This window comes from Musca autumnalis, unplaced genomic scaffold, assembly GCF_047663935.1.
Source record: "Musca autumnalis isolate F117 unplaced genomic scaffold, ASM4766393v1 scaffold_3, whole genome shotgun sequence".
NCBI classification, from domain to species: Eukaryota; Metazoa; Arthropoda; class Insecta; order Diptera; family Muscidae; genus Musca; species Musca autumnalis.
The window spans coordinates 92,559,754-92,572,565 of NW_027411866.1; positions in this window are offsets into that span (position 1 = coordinate 92,559,754).

Here is a 12,812-nt window from a genome sequence, read left to right on the forward strand (position 1 = left end):
ATTAATCATTGATACGGTTTAAAGGAGTACTAAACTCGTCTTTATTAAAGTATATTCAAAAAATATACAAAACTGTAGTAACAATTCGTTGGAAAATCTACTCGCGGGGACAAAATTTTTGTTACCTACTACCGTGATCGTTTTCATCAGTTTGTTGTGTATAAGAAAACTAATAAAAATGGCATTGGAAAAAATAGCTTTGTTCGTTATATACGTAGTTGCTTATAACCGTTGTTCCTTATATCCGAATTTATCTGTAAAAATTTTTGTTTTATCTCACTTTTACACATAAATAATTTAAAAAGTTAAAAAATCCTTTAATTCCGTTGTTATTAATTTTTGTCTCAAAAACAGGGCAAATTACCTATAGTGCAATGTTTAGATCGAATCGATTACACCCTTTGAGAGACATAGCATGTTCTATTTTAGCGAACACTTTTAAACTTTTATGGCGGAAGTACCGATATGACTTAAAAATAATTTGGACAAAACTTGGACCAAATCGGTTGATTCGTTCGAGAGTTATCAAGGGCTTGAAAGGAAAATTACAGATATTTCTGCCGCCAGTATATGGATCGCACCGTTATGTAAAATATTACGACCCAATCCACATAGGTCCCAAACACGAATTCTGTGGCCAAAAGTCAAATTTTTGACATTCTTCTTTCTTGTTTTTTTCTTCGCCATATGGAAGTAAACACTCCAAAACAACAAAAACAAAAGTGGTTTTTTCTAAATTTGCATTTACCGTTAGACGAGAAGTTGTCAAAGTTGAGATTTGTTGACCGGTATATTAATAGAGTTAAGTGTGCAATTCTTAGTTGATACGTGCTGACATGTTGCAAAATATTTTGATTTTGGTGTTTCTTTGGAAAAGCCGAAAAGTGAGTGTGATTCTCATTCATATGAGAATACTAGACACTTAAAGAGTTCGGTTAGATATTTTATTAGATATTTTGACTGTGTGTCCTTTATTAGATTTCGCTATGTATGACATTATGTGGGCAATATATTTGGATCAAAGTGCAGTCCTAACTTTAAAATATACTTTTTCATATAATTTAAATTTAAAACATTTCGTGGAAAGCTAGTATCCAGTGTAGTGTAGGATATCGTATAATCGGCCCGTTTCTATTATTGCTCTTTTGACTCATTTGTTTTTTTTATAGAAGTCCTATAATCTTCAGCTAGAAGTCCCACTGGTCTTTTCATACTATCTTTTATCAGAAGGCCTATTGGACTACTAAGAACGACCTTGTGGTCTTCTATGAGAAATCTTACTCAACATCAATATGAAGACCAACACGTGTTCTATACAAGTCCTAAGATCTTCTATGAGGAAACATACTGGACTTCAATGAAGAGATCAGAACAATTTCTATGAAAAGACCTACTGCTCTGCCTACGTGCTGGTTGGTGTTCACGATAAATCTGGAATATTTTGATAAAACTTTCTATTCCACTTTTTCGGGTACAATTACAAAAGAGTTCAAAGTATGTGGACTTATATTAAGTACTACAAATTTTGGATTGGATCCAGTTTAAGACCCGTCTTGAACTGCTTACCTAATGTAATACGTATGATCCGGATTATATTTACATTAATTTACAAGTTTTGGTATTTTCATTAAACAAGCCAAAGAAGGTTTTCAGAACCTCTGATACAAGCGTTAACATGTTGATGAAATATATGTGGAGAGAAATGCTAGGACATCATGGTGATCCTTGCATATTAAATTATCGGCATTGCCTGCATTCGCCGTCCACCTTGACAAGGATGATATATTAATTTCAATTTCAGAGGCACACTCTGTCTGTTAATGTCATGTTCATACCAGTACTTTAATTACGTTGTTCGCTCTCACAACTACGTATACGAATTAACCCGTTCATACGACATGGTACATACTTTATACTAACATAGTTCATATTTTTATACTTTTCGTTTGATGATTTTAAAGGAAGTTTCAAACAAAAGACGTGCAAAATTAGTTGATACGAACAAGAAAAATAATTTTCTTTCTTTCAAACATCTATTTTGTGTTATATTCTATTCTTTAAATTCATGTTTTCTATATTTTCTTAAAATTGTGATGTTTTTTAACACATTTTTCAAATTTTCTATTTTCAAAATTAACGAGAGAGAGACCTGCCATAATAACTTTTTGGTATACAGACTTTCAAGCAGGTATTTGATTTTAGTTTTTAGATTTGTACGCGAATTTGAAACAATCGACAAGAAATGTAACTGCAATGAAAGAGAAGACAAAATCTAATATGCTATGAATGTATACTAATTGTTACGTTTTATCCATGTTTTGCAGTTTTTCTAAAAATATTGTTGTTTTTCACAAATTTTTAAATTTTGTATTTTGCCTGTCATTATTAATTTATTTCGATAAATACTCGCACTTGTTAGAGATGGGACATATTTTATCGTCGTTCGGGGAGTAGTTTAAATTGAACAATGTACAAAAATCGTTCTTCGCTCTCAGAATTTTGTATGGAAAATGAAGTATTTAATACATAATTTGGGCTCGAACAACGAATAGAGAGCGAATTACCGTCAGTATGAACAAGGCATAAATCAATTGTCTTTGTTGCTACTTTTCGATGTAAGATACAGCAATATTAATATGGAACATGCTTTACAAAATACCTTAGGGAAAACAACATATTAGCACATATGGTCCAAATATAGGAAGAAGTTAAAAATGGTGCATGTTTTATTCATTTTCAGTGCTATAGGAAATTACTCTCGGAGTCGTGAAAAAAATTGGAAAATGGCTCGACTCCGAAGCCCTAGTTATGATAATTCAATGTTTTATGCTACATTATTATAACTTAAGTTAGCGGTGCAAACCATTTTTAGGCACACCAGACGAGCGCCCCGGCATTCAAGAAAGTGACCTTTACCGCTGGCCTATTAGCATAGTATAGTACCGTTTGGTGTCTACGTCCTCGTAGAGTTTGAATGTGCAATGACTGCATCCACCGTAGTAGTTCGCGGTGTGCCTGCAAGTGCTAAATGTAAGCCAGCTGCTCTGGTTGATTATGGTCGACATATGATGCCGCAGAAGGATGTTGCTGTGTCGCCTGTGGATGGCTTGGATAGGCCGAAGTACAATGGCGAAGTTATTGGGCGGTGTTGCCGAAGGTCCAGACTAGTTGAAACTTACGAAATGATGTACCTGTTCGTTCATGGCGTAGACAAGCTGTATATGTTGGTTTTGGCTCGTACGTGCTGCAATAGACTATGTTTCCGTAGGTTGTTGCTGTGCTGTCGGAGACGTCGAGGTCGGAACTGATTGACTATTGTCATTGTGCTATTGCTGACGACGTCGGTTGACTACGGCATGTACGGGTTCGTTCTAGTTATGGACTGTCGCGTGTATGATCGGCATATGTTGGTTTTGGCTCGTACGTGCTGCAATAGACGATGTTTCCGTAGGTTGTTGCTGTGCTGTCGGAGACGTCGAGGTCGGAACTGATTGACTATTGTCATTGTGCTATTGCTGACGACGTCGGTTGACTACGGTATGTACGGGTTCGTTCTAGTTATGGACTGTCGCGTCTATGATCGGCGTATCTCTTGGCTGGAGGCCTGACAGTAGACGACGAGTTAATGTGCCAATGGAGGCACATGACGCGGCGGCAGCATCACCTGAGATGGTGTTATGACTCGCGGTTTTGTAGCCTTGCGTTCCATCCTTATTATCTGGCTGTCACAAAATGAATGATGATTTCCCGTCTGGCTAGTCGAGTGATTATTTTTGAGATAATTGCGAATGTAAAGTGAGTCACGCATACTCTTTTTATATGTGATGGACAAGTGAGTGTGAGTGTCTGCTGAGTTGGGTTTGAGTTGTTTGTTTTTGTTTCTAATTTGGTTATTGAAGTTATTCGGTTTCAGGTCCTGTAAATTTATTCGCTTTACTCTCCCTCTCTCGTCTATCACTTCCACCATGTTGTTGTGTATGACCGATGAGACTTCATATAAACCAGAGAATTTGAGAGCGAGTTTTTGACTTTGGCTTCGAATTTCTGCGTCGTAGATTATAATAATGTTGTTGTTTGTGACTCACCCTTTTGTTGATCTCTTTTACATCTTTCCAAAGCTCTTTTTTCATTGCATTGTTCTGGACGCCGTTGTCGGTTAAGAATACCTTCGGACAACCAAACCCATAAATGATTCTCTCTTGACGACATCTTCAACCCATCGGGTAAATTTGTCGATTGTCATCAATAACAAAGTGTTCCCCTGTTTCGATCTCGGCAGCGGCCCGAAAAATCTACATAATCGATCTTCCAGGGTGCACTGCATTGCATTGCGTGCAACCGCACTAAGCTTTTTGCTCCACCTTGTACCGAGTACAGTTAGTTGTCACACGATTGGGGGTACCTTCATACCTCTCTTGACATACCAGGCCAGTAGTAATTCTCTTGAATTCCCTTTAGCGTTTTAAACATGCCAAGATGCGCAACGGTAATCATGTATAATTTCCGAGCGCATTTCCACTCATTGTTTCCATTCAGATCGTGGATCGACCGCATTCTCCTGAGGGGAATGTCTGTAAGGTCGGCTCTCAATAATCTGCAGATAAGGATAGTCTTGGTGTTTGAGGGCAACCTTTTTCAGGATTCTCTCGCACCAATCGTTGGAGACCGTGGTTAGTACGAATCCATCGTCTATGTTCGACTAAGAAGCCGTTGCATTAGCAACGGCATTCAAACTTCCTTTTCTATATTCGATGTCGTATTGTTGAAGCTCTCGGCCTGAAGGATTCTTCACAGAGTGTGTATATATATACATTATCTAGCTGATATTAAATATCAGTTTTTTGACGTGTTTTTTGGAAAATATTTGAAACACAGTGGAACAATATATATTTCTATTTAAATAAAATTTATTTTTTGTACATCCATCCACTATTATGACTTTTCTTTTGTTGATGGTTGGATTTTTTGGTCGGATATAAAGCCTCTTGATTATTTTAAAGCTAAAAGCGATCAATAAACATCATTCAGGTATGTGATGAAAATATTTTTGTTGTAATATTGGGGAGATATATGTACATTATCTATTATTATACATATATTTAGTTTACTTGTAGTATTTTGTTTAAGATCTTATATGTACATTTTGAAAATGAAGTGATGTATACATATTATAACGTATATACAGCTGCGAAAAAAATAATAGCACCACCTCCCACAAAAATATTTTGCAGGCATTCTTTTTTACATGTGCAAAATTTGCTGACCGTTTTATGCGTATTTATAACTAAACGATTCTAAAGAATTTAAAAATAACAAAAATAATAGTTTAATTCGAAACTTCTTTTAAATTTAAACCAATTTTCACAAAAACTCCGAAAATTTGACGAAAAAAATAATAGCACCATTAATAAAAATTCTTTTAAAATTATAGAAATTGGACACATATCTACACTTTATCACTCAAGAATAGAAGTACATCAATAGAAGCTAGTGTCTACTGATTTATTCTTCAGTTGATGGCGTTAGTACCGCCTGGGGTAGGCTTGGTATCGAACCAAGCGGATTCTGGTATTTGTTGCATGATTCTTCTTCAGGGACCTCCAAATATGATTTTATGGTCGTTGGTTTCGATGTTATTGTTGTCTTATTGACCTTAGTTCACAATTTGTTTGATTTGTTATAGTCTAGGAACAACGTACAACAGAACTTCTATACCACGAGTTTTTTGACATTCCTCCAGATTATAACCCATATTATTACTGTGCATATGCTTTTGGAAGGACAAAACTAGTGCCAACTTATCTTCTAAATGAAACAGAGTCATATTTTTCAGGATTTCAATGAAAATAAGTTAATTCTTCACAGTTTTGTTGCCATGTATAGGGTTTAGTCTCTAACGACAGAGTCAGGTCCATATTATTACGGTTAAACAATCCTCTGTTGATGGGCTTTAATATATATTTTTGATTCTATTCCGAGCTTTTGATGACATCTAACTGAGAAATGAAAATATTTTCCTCCAAACATAAATAGTTAGCCCCACATCTACATAAACATTGTTCCAATTTCTTCATGGTGGTGCTATTATTGTTTTCGCAACTGTATATACTCGTAATTTTTGATATATGTTATAAATTGTCGACGGTTAAAAATTTATTTAGTAATTTGCCAGCAAATTACTTATGTACTATTTCAATAGTATTTTTTCTTTAACATTGAAGTGATTTGTAATTGTCATGAATAAATAATTGTTTTTTTACTATTGTTGGATGTAGTCGAGACCTTTTTTGGCTTATACACGAGCCAGCATAGGAAAATGCTACCAGATGTAGCCGGAATTCCAAAGTAAGCTCGGCAAGCTCGCCTATCCTGGGAAACAACTAAAATATATTGTTAAGAGTCAAATAAATAGCTATTACTTAAATGTGTGCATCAATCTAAGCTCTCAGCATTTTGCACTGGAATTTCCAAATATTTTTCCATTTCAAGACTTAAGCTATCATTAAATGTAGCATTTGATGTTTTGTTCACAAAGTCAAGCATTTTCCTGTGGGTATTTGAAATTTTCTGTATAAAATATATCGACTATTATGAAATAATTAGTAATAAAATAATCATAATATTTCTATTTGTTCCATACGTCTTTTTTGGATGGAGGCTCCTCTACTTCTAAGAATGATTTTGTAGGAAGCACAAATTTCGTTATTTCAGCATAAATACCATCCTCCTTTTAAATATACGGATCACATTCGTTATTTAGAGTGTAATAATCATCGAATGCGATGTTTTTTGGTATCTTTTTTAAATAAGAATCTAACCCGTTCCATTTTTTTGGTAATCTGAAATCTTTTGAAGAAGATTTCATTTGCAAAACTGTATAATTTAATTATTACTTCAAATGATGATTCAGATTTGCATTCAGTAAATTTTGCAAATATTGTTTCCGAAAAGTAAATGCAGCTGAGCATTGTCGGTGTTGGATTCTTCAAAAATGGATAGGCACTTCTCAAACTCGAGTAACAATAATCTTTCCATTCTTGGTATAACCAAACTCCCAGACCCAATCTTCAGAAGAATAATGTTTACCAAATCTACGATTTTTTTTAAACTTCCAATCATCCTCACAACTGAATTCCACCGTGTTGATACAGAATTGTTTAGCCCTTTGCCTGCTTTACTAGTAGTGGCCTCCTCAAGCTCCAGTAAAAGCTCAAAATTATTATCTGCGTCCAAATTCTCATCCACATTACATATCTGATTCATGATATCGTATACTTTTCCAGTATCTTTCCACTGTTGAAGATATGATAATTCTTCGCCTTTGTACCGCAAAGCCACACACATTTTGCTTCAATTTAATGATTATGTTGTTGAGAACAGAAAAATATTAATTTTGTAAGATGTCATACATTACAAATAAATGCATAGTGTGTGCCAAGCATTTATACCTTACGATGTTTTGCTTCCTCAGGCTACACACAATGTTTGAGCCTCCGTCAGAAACTGCATTGTTGATTTTTTGGATATTAAATAATTCCAGACACTGTAACGACAAGTTCCCTCCGGTTGCTGGGATAGCTCGCTGGAGTCCAGAGAGAGTAATAACGCGGGTTTGTTGTTGGTTTTTAATCAACACTGTGTTTTATTATTTCGTTTTCTTTTAAGGAGTACACAAGTATAAATTATTAAGGATATACAAAGGCTAAGTTCACCTTTCCGTTCGTCGTTGGCGGTTCAGTCTCGACGGGAGACCCGAGTAGATTCCGGATATGGGCTGGATAAGTTCTCCGTCTATACCGGCCTGTTGGGTGACCTGGATAAGTTCGCCAACCGTCCGGGTCCTCCTCCAAACAAGTTACCGTGAAACTATAGAAAATATTGCACATACCTCAAGGAATTCGGGAACAGATTCGCGAAGGCAACACTTCAAGGAGTCTGGACAAGGATACAAGAAGGGGTTCAAAGAGTTGCGAACACTTCAAAGAATCTGGGCAAGAGTACGCGAAGGAGTTCCAAGAGTTGCGAACACTTCACGGAATCTAGGCAAGAACCCGCGAGGGAGTTCCAAGAGTTGCGAACACTTCACGGAATCTGGGCGAGAATATGCGAGGGAGTTCCAAGAGTACCGAACACTTCAAGGAATCTAAAAGGAATTAAGTATCACCACTCTGACTCACCTGGTTCTCTGCACCTGTTTAACTTCACTCGGTTGAATTCGCGCACTTGTTACTTTGACTTCCTGTGAACACAGATTGATCCCCTTTAAATTTCCTTTGGTCCATTTATAGGAAAACAGTCGGTACATATTACCCATTAAACAAATATAATTCAGGCATTTCTTGGTAGGGGTAACCGTGATGATAGGTGTCACCTATTACCAGTGATGATAGGTATCACCTATTGCGAGACCGATCGTGGCCTTGAGTCGATTGGTCAGTGAACTTAACGGTTAACAATGGACCTACTTTAGTAAACAAATATGAGGGATGGTTAAATCAGTTTGGACATAAACATAACATAGACAAAGGGTGTAGACGAAAACGAGCGTAGCTAATTTCGTCGATACAACACTTCTGTACTTGTTGGATAATGGCTTTGTTGTCATTGGGTTTAGGAAAATATGAAGTCGTTAGCGAAAATTGTTTCATTTCAAAATCATAACAAAAATGCAGTTTTATATTTATGTAATACAGCTTTTAAGATATTTAGCATTTTTAACGAGGTTTTCACACGTTCGAAATATACGTTGTAAACGTCATCCAGAGCCTTTGTCGCTGAAGTGCTTTATGTCGGGAAATTGACTGACGCATCCAAAAATGAAACATATATACTAAACCCCTTTCTTTCGACAATGTGAAATGGCTTCAAGTCAATACAACACATTTCCGCCAATCGTCTGTCGTTGGTAAATTTTGTAGTGTTATTTCGGGATGATGTCTGCAATACATTTGTGGTAATTTGTCTTGAATTGTTTGTAGATTTATTTTTAATGGACAAATTGTGAATGTTTTGTAAGTGATTCGTTAGATTTGTAGTGGCAGAAGTTTTTCCAAATCTATTATAACAAAGTAATATTTAATCATTTAATCAACAAAAATTTGCAGAAGTTATACCCTGATAGTACCAATTTATTTGCTACCATTAATGTCCCAAAATAATCCCAACAAGCAGTAGAACCTTTTTTGCTGGGAATGATTTTTGCAAAGTTGCGAATTTTCTCTTTTTTTAATAAGTTCTTGATAGAAAGACAAATCCTTGGAAATTCCAACATCACAATCATCAAAATCCTCTAAATAATCATCCTCTTCCTCTTCCATAGCTCCATTACTTACACAATTTCCAAAGAACTCTGTTAATGCTTTTTGTGTCAATTGAGCTTTGGAAATAGAAAACAAGTCATAAAGAATTTGTTATCTTTATATATAAAACTCAATTGTCGTTTGTTGGTAATTGAATCAGTTGAAAACGGCTGGAGCGATTTGGATAATTTTTTGTGGAAATGTTAGTCATAGTCCAGTTTAGATTTTTATGCAAAGAAAAATTGGTCACGCCCACTTTTCCGCCCACTTTTATTAATATGTTATATCTACGAAACTACTCAACAGATTTTCCTGAAATTTTCAGGGAACGTAGAGTGATGGTCCCCGTCTGAAATAGGCTACATATTTGGTTAAATTTCGGATCGGGCGGGGGAGGTGCCCTATTTTTGTAAAAATGCAATATTTGCAACAATTACAAATGTATCGCTTTGAAAATTCATTTCCGAGTCAATGGCGATTGCGTCTCCGACCTTACGTGCTTATTTGGGGCATTAAGACTGGACAACGCCCACTTTTTTAAATATGTTATATCTACGAAACTACTGAATCGATTTTCCTGAAACTTTCAGCGAATGTACAGGGTTGGTCCCCGATAAAAATAGACTACACATTTTTGGACTTTCGGATCGGGCGTGTACCTCCCCTATGTCCTATTTTTGTAAAAATGCAATATTTGCAACAAATACGAATGTATCGGTTTCGGAATTTATTTGCGATTCAATAACGATTGTGTCTCCAACCTTACGTACTTATTTTGGGACTCAAGATCCGACCACGCTCACTTTCTAATTAGGTTATATCTTTCTAATTAGGTTATAAAACTACTGAAGGGATTTTCAAGGAAATCGCGATTTGTCTAAACTTTTAAATCTTTAAAAATAAAAATCAAATGTCGTTCGTTGGTCATGGCATCAGTTGAGAACGGCTGGACCGATTTCGATATTTTTTTATGCAAAGAAAATGTACGCCCACTTTTTTCAATTTTTATAATTTCTACAAAAACTACTGAACCGATTTTCCTGAAATTGCCAGGGAATGTACAAGGATGGCCCCCGCTTAAAATAGGCTACAAATTCAGTTGAATTTCGGAAGGGGCGGGGTACTTCCCCTATACCCTACTTATTTAAAAATGTTATGTTTACAATAATTACGAATGTATCTATTTCGAAAGACCTTACCTACTTTTTTAGGATCCAAAGACTTGACCACATCCACTTTTTAAAATATGTTACATCTACAAAACTACTGAACCGATTTTCCTGAAAATGTCAGGGAATGTACTGGCATATTTTCTTGAATTTTGAAGGGGGCATATTAAAAAAAACGCCTTAACCCAACTTAGGTTTTTTGGAAAGAAAAGTTTACCACGCCCCCCGAAAACAGGTTACATATTTTATTGAATTCCAGAGGGAGCGGGGTACCTCCCCTATGCGATATTTTTAAAAAACGTTATATTTGCAAAAATTATGCATGTATCGGATTAAAAATTTACGGATTAATCTACAATCTAGGTACTTCTTTAGGGCCTATAGGCCCGACCACGCCTGTTTTTTTTTTAATATGTCATAACTCCAAGGATTTCCATAAAATTTGCGACAAAAGCTCAATGTTTGCCGTTATTATGTATATTTTATGAATTTCGGAAGAGGTGGGATACCTTCCCCATGCTTTTCTGTTAAACGCTATATATATAAGCCAAACGTATGATTATATCGGTTTCAGTATACATTTTGGTAGGCAATGAAGTTGTGTGCACCTAGGTACATATTTGGAGCCAAAATACCGGACCAGGCCTACTTTTTTTTAATATGTTATATCTTGAAAACTGATGACCACGCCCACTCTTTTAAAAACATTATTTTTCCAAAACTACTGAACCTAATATTCAGAAAATATTCAGGAATGTTCCGTGGTCCAAAATGCTATATATTTGTAGACGAATTTCGGGGCCTATTATTTTATAATCGCTATATTTGCTAAACTTATGAGTGCACCGGGTTGCAAATTAGTTTTCGAGACAACGGTGGTTGCGCCCCCGATCAAGAAAAACTCTATATTTACAAATTTACTTAAATGGTGAGGATCAATGGTCCATCAGCCATGAAAAGCTAAAACATATAAATCTCAATAAGAGGGAGAATTCGATTTAACCATATTTTTAACTTTTATAATTAGATCGCTTTAGGATAAAGACAGGGACATGGACGATAATAAATCCTAAAAAGCATAAATTGGCGAAAAAATCCGACAAAGTCCGTAAGAGAAAAGAAAGGCTACAGACAAAAAATCCTTCTCGGTTTGACAATGGAGCGAAGAAGTGAGGTAGAAAGTACCTATTTTTAAATTGTCAAGCATAAAGTCGATAAAAAGTTGTCATTAAAACTCATTACGACGGCCAGCAACGCGGACCGGGGTCTGCTAGTATATAATAGATTTTAAATATTTTTTCTTTGAAAGTATGTTTTTTTTCGAAGAATATTTTTTCAACAATCATATAAGGCAATGAAAATCGATTTTCAAATATTTTTTTTTGCTAATATGTTTTTTCGAAGGATATTTTCTCAACAATCATAAAAGGCATAAAAGGTTTTTTGACATACCACAATCTGTGCAAAAACTATTGAACATTTTGTAAATCAACATTTAATAAAAATAGAAAAAATACACATAATATTCTTATACATACACATAATATTCTTATACATACACATAATATTCTTATACGACCAATGATGCAAATTTTGTCATTTGGTGGTGTTGTTCCCAAGAAGATTTTAACAATGTTAATGACTGCAAACTTATAAGCTTTATTAGTTTTTTTAATTTTACAAAACAATAATAAATCAATATATTAAAGCAGCTATAATATAGCAAATCATACAAAAGATCATAAATAATCAACTGCAGATGACAATATATTATAAAGCTTTAAAGAAAGTCGAAGTATGAATTCAATAATGTAGAAGTTTTGTCACAAAATTGCAGCTTGACATAAACTCAGGCTTGCAAGACGACTAAAATTCTTTTCCTTTAAGATGGAATTCAAGAAATTATACTAAAATTTAATCGACCTCAAGTCGCAATTGAGAAGTTGTAATATAACAACAACTCAAGACATACTAAAACCAATCAAACAAAAATTCATACACCTAATGCTTAAGAACAATTCCCATTAAGGGGATTTGAACCTAAGACATCGGCTTGCACGTTGGGCGCCATTTTGTAATGTACCAGGCAAGTATGACCTCTATTGGTTACCAAGGTGACAATGGCATTTGACTATTTTGGCTCCGGCTTAAGCTCTAGCGGCGAGGAGGTGCACTTGGGCACATACAAAAAAAATATATCAATTTATAAGAAAACCAGGAAAAGCCTTGTTGTTGTATTGAATTTGGTTGTTGTTGTTGTTGCTGGTACCCTAGGTGGAATTTGGGTACCCTGTGCCCTCCCTATGGGTTCCTAACATGAACCCCCTAATGGGCCTCTGAACTA